This window comes from Bubalus kerabau, chromosome 6 (assembly GCF_029407905.1).
Source record: "Bubalus kerabau isolate K-KA32 ecotype Philippines breed swamp buffalo chromosome 6, PCC_UOA_SB_1v2, whole genome shotgun sequence".
Lineage (NCBI taxonomy): Eukaryota > Metazoa > Chordata > Mammalia > Artiodactyla > Bovidae > Bubalus > Bubalus kerabau.
In genome coordinates, this window is record NC_073629.1 from 95,600,912 (window position 1) to 95,606,148 (window position 5,237).

The window sequence follows — 5,237 nt, forward strand, 5'->3', positions numbered from 1 at the left end:
AGTCTCAAAGGTAAAGAATGGCCTCATGGTACAGATCAAATCTAAGGTGTTGCCGACAAAATGACATCACCAGGTAAAAACAGGTCAAAGATGCAACTGTAAGGTCTTTTGTTAAGACTTCAGAAAGATATGTTTTAATTGAGGTAACATCGGTTTATAACAGTCATGTGCACAACATTATATTTCAACTTCTATATATACTACAGCATGCTTATCAAAAGTTTAGTTTCCATTTAGCACCGTACAGTTGATCCCTTTTACTCATTTCACCCTCCCACCCCCTTTCTCTCTGGAAACCACTGCTTTGTTCTCTGTACCTATGTGTTTGTTTTTGTTTAGTTTTATTTTTTTATATTTCACATATGAATGAAATCGTAAAGTATTTGTCTGTCTCTAACTTATTTCACTTGGCCTAATACCCTCAAGATTCACCCATGTTATGGCAAATGGCAGGTTTTGTCTTCTTCTGGCTAAGTAATATTTCTCTGTGTGCGTGCATCTGTGTGTGTGTGTGTGTGTGTCTGTGTGTATGTATACACACACACACCACATCTTCTTTACCCATTCATCTGTTGATGGGCACTTACGTTGTTTCCATATCTTAGCTCTTGTATATAATGCTATGGTGAACATAGGGGTATGTATATCTTTTCTAATTACTGTTATCACGTTCTTTGGATATATACCCAGAAGTAGACTAGCTGGATCATATTATAGTTCTATTCTTATTTTTTTTGAGGAAACTCAATACTGTTTTCCATACGGCTGCACCAATTTACATTCTCACCAACAGTGTAGGTCAGAAAGATTTAAGGCAGTGTCTCATAGATGCTTTCAAAGTTATTCTTAGTGGAAACAAATTTTTTCTGAGGATCTCAATGCTGTGCCTTATGGATACTCTGTGTTAAACAGTAGGGTTTCTAAGAGTCTTAAGGGTGTCATTCCACAGCAGGTTCACAGGGGGACCAAGGTCGAGAAATACTATCTGAAAGATTTGTGTGTGTGTGTTTTGGATAATGGAGTAGAGTATAATTCGATACACAGGAAATCCCCCAAATTTTAAAAGGATTACGTTAGCTTGGCCTGAAACTGACAGAGACAGTATGAAATGAAAAGAGGTCTTTGGACTCCCAGTCTACTATAGGCAGAGAGCAGGCTGAAAAAACTATTCAACTATAAAAATGGGCTATTTCTTGTGGAAAAAGAAGGGTGACTCAGAGGGCAGAACCAAAAGTCACAGAGACTCATTCCCAGGGAGCAGAAGTAGGCCTTAATTAAAGAACTGGCATCAAATGTTTGGCTAGATTTCAGAATTTCTAAGCACCAGTGACTGCTTTGTACTTCTATTCCTTCTACCACAAAAACCACCACCCTCTTTTGAACAGACTGTCTACAGCAGTTACTTTATGCCTGCTCACCACTGTAATCAATAGTTGGGTGTATATGGGGAAGGTTACTTTTTCGTTTCAGAGATGTTCAATGGAAAAGAACAATGCTAAAGAAACTACACCCTAGGAACTATATCTGAGGCTATTCATCCACGCCTGGAACTTATTCAGATGATGAGATCATGGACGTTGACCCTGAGTCTGACGCTATAATAGGCTGAGTTTAGAGGGGCAGGTCCTTTGAGGAGGTGAATGTATTGTGCTGTAGGAAGAATGTAAATAATTTGTGGCCAGAGGGCAGATGGTAACAGATTAAAGATGGCTGTAAATTCTTTGATCCTCCTCCCAGTGACAGATGGGGTCTGTGTGTTCTCCCCTGGAATCTGGACGGGCTCTATGATTGTTTTGACCAAGAAGATACTTCCGAAGTGACACTGTGCTAGTTTCCAAGCCCAAGTCTTAAGAGACTGGTAATTCCCACTTCCTGACTGGTAATTCCCACTTCCTGTCTTCTGGGAACATTTTCTCTTTGAGCCCTAAGATTCCATGTACTCTTGACTGAACTGATTTAGCATGTATGAGATGCCTTTATTATTTGGGCTTCCCTGGTGGCTCAGTGGTAAAGAATCTGCCTGTAATGCAGGAGCTGCAGGAGACTCTGTTTCAATCCCTGGGAAGGGACGATCCCCTGGAGAAGGAAATGACAACCCACTCCAGGGGCTTCTCTAGCCCCTGGACAGAGGAGACCATTGGGCCATAGGGATCTCAAAGAGTCAGACACAACTGAAGTGACTTAGCATGTATTCTAGCAAAGAGATCACATTGAAACTATCTGAAAGGGAAAGTGAAAATGAATGTCTGACTCTTTGTAACCCCATGGCATTCTCCAGGCCAGAATACTGGAGTGGATAGCCTTTCCCTTCCTCAGGGGATCTTCCCAACCCAGGGATTGAACCCAGGTATACTGCAATGCAGGCAAATTCTTTACCAGCTGAGCCACCAAGGAAGCTGAAGAATACTGGAGTGGGTAGCCTCTTTCCTCTCCAGGGGATCTTCCTGACCCAGGAATTGAACCGGGGTCTTCTGCATTGCAGGCAGATTCTTTCCAGCTAATCTACCAGGGAAGCCTTTTCTGGAAGGGAAGAGGGGGCCAAATGAAGCCAAGGTTCAAGGCATTGAGTGAAGCCTAAAGAATATCACTGAGTCATCTTACTTGATTCCATGTGGAGAAGAAAAAGCAACTATCCTAGCTTTGACTGGATTTCTGACTCACAAAATTATGAGAAATAATAAAATGGTTGTTATCTAAGCTGCTGAACTCTGGGATAATTACTGTTACACAGCAGTAAATAACTGAGATCTCCATGACCTTGAGTCAGTCTCTTCTCTCTAGTACTACTTCTTCAGCTTGGGCAGTGTTGGTTAGGTTAGGTGAACTCTAAGAGTCTCAATAGCTCTGATTTTCAGTTTGGATGCAGTTGAAGGCAGTTGGACTACACCAAATGGCATTTAGACATCTGTAGAATGACCAGAGGAACACAGAACATATATTGTTAGGTATTCAATAATTATTTCAATGAGTTTTGAAGGATAAAGAACTAGGTAAGCAGAAGGGAAGGGAAGGACACTTCAGGCAGAATGAACAGCATGTACAAAAATGCAAAAACCTGGACAAACCTGAAATGCAAGCATTTTAGAATCATTGAAGTAGCAAGTACAAGGAAGAATGTGGCAGATAAAGCTGGAAAGGTGGACAAAGGCCAGATACTGGACAGACTTGTGTACCTAGCCGAAAGTTTTATGCTTTGTCTACAAACCCTGGGAAACCTCTGAAGGAAATTTAACATTGAATCCTCTGTCAGATAAATGATGTTTTTCTTCCTTTTATACACATAGAAACTGAGGTTTTGTCACTTGCCCAAGATCACATGGGGCTTCCCAGGTGGCTCAGTGGGTAAAGAACCCACCTGCAATGCAGGAGACGTGAGTTCAATCCCTGGGTCAGGAAGATCCTTTGGAGGAGAGCATGGAAACCCACTCCTGTATTCTTGCCTGGAGAATCCCATGGACAGAGGAGCCTGGTGGGCTACAGTCCACAGGGTCATAAAGAGTTGGACACAACTGAAGCGACTGAGCACACGCACAAGATCACATTAGTAGTAGGTGGCTGATCCAGGATATGAACCCATACCTAACAGCTTTGAAACAATATTTTTAAGAACTTCAGAAGTTAATATTACTTTATTTTAAAAGTCATTTTGAATATATTCTATATGACTGATATTGTATAAAGTAGAAGAGATGTGAAAGTAAATGTCACAGGCAATATGAATTGATTATGATTAATTTTCCTTTGGGGAAATTGAAGAGATGATCAATTTTCCTTGGATAAATGAATAAAGTTTCTTAGAAAAGAGGATGTTTAATTTTGTTGATTAATTATTCATTTATTATTATTTAAACTGGAGCTAACATTCATTGACTAGATGTACCTTTGTTGGCAAAGTAATGTCTCTGCTTTTTAATATGCCATCTAGGTTGGTCATAACTTTCCTTCCAAGGAGTAAGCGTCTTTTAATTTGTAATCAGCATCTGCATCACTTTGCCAACAAAGGTCTGTCTAGTCAAGGCTATGGTTTTTCCAGTAGTCATGTATGGATGTGCGAGTTGGACTGTGAAGAAAGCTGAGCACCGAAGAATTGATGCTTTTGAACTGTGGTGTTGGAGAAGACTCTTGAGAGTCCCTTGGACTGCAAGGAGATCCAACCAGTCCATTCTAAAGGAGATCAGTCCTAGGTGTTCTTTGGAAGGAATGATGCTAAAGCTGAAACTCCAGTACTTTGGCCACCTCATGCGAAGAGCTGACTCATTGGAAAAGACTCTGATGCTGGGAGGGATTGGGGGCAGGAGGAAAAGGGGACGACAGAGGATGAGATGGCTGGATGGTATCACTGACTCGATGGACGTGAGTCTGGGTGAACTCCGGGAGTTGGTGATGGACAGGGAGGCCTGGCGTGCTGCGATTCATGGGGTCGCAAAGAGTTGGACACTGAGCGACTGAACTGAACTGACCTGAACTGAACATTCATTGAGTTCAAACTATGTACCTGCCATTGTTCTAGGTGTTTTACATGTGCTATTTATATCTCACCCTGTGAAGCAGGTACTATTATTTTCCACTTTTATTTCTAAAGCAAAGAGAGCTTAGGTAACTTGTTCAAGTCACACATTTAGTAATCCTGGGTTAGATCCTGGTGAATCAGACATCATGCTCTTGACCATAAGTAGAGACATTTGAACTAGGTCTTAAGATAAGAAGATTCCTATGCCAAAGGACATTTAAGAGAGAAAAACATGCTGATATTTGATGGCATGAAAGTTCACCATGTTCTAAGAATAGGACTTCAGAGAAGTTTAGAGAAATTTAGAGAAAGAACATTGTGCATGTGTGTGTGTGGTAGGAAGTAGAGGGAGATGATGAAAGAAGAATGATAGAAGAGGGTGCTAGAAATGTAGTTTGTGGCCAGGTAATAGGAGGCCTGAAAGCTAGACAGAAGAGTCTGGACTTGATCTTATAGGCTATGGGGAGGCATTAAAATTGCTTTTATTTCTTGTTCTTTTTTTAATCAAAGGAATGCCATGATTAGGTCTGTGTTTCAGAAAGAATTAATCTGGTGCCAAGGAGAAATGGACTGAATGGAAGAGGCTGGAGGCAAAGAGAAGGGAGTCAGGAATCAGGTGCCATGTCTGATATCAACACCTGAACTAGGATGATTATAGTGAGGATGGAGGAAAGGGAACCAAGGAACATGTGGACTACTGCTTATTCTCATAGCTAATGTCTATTTA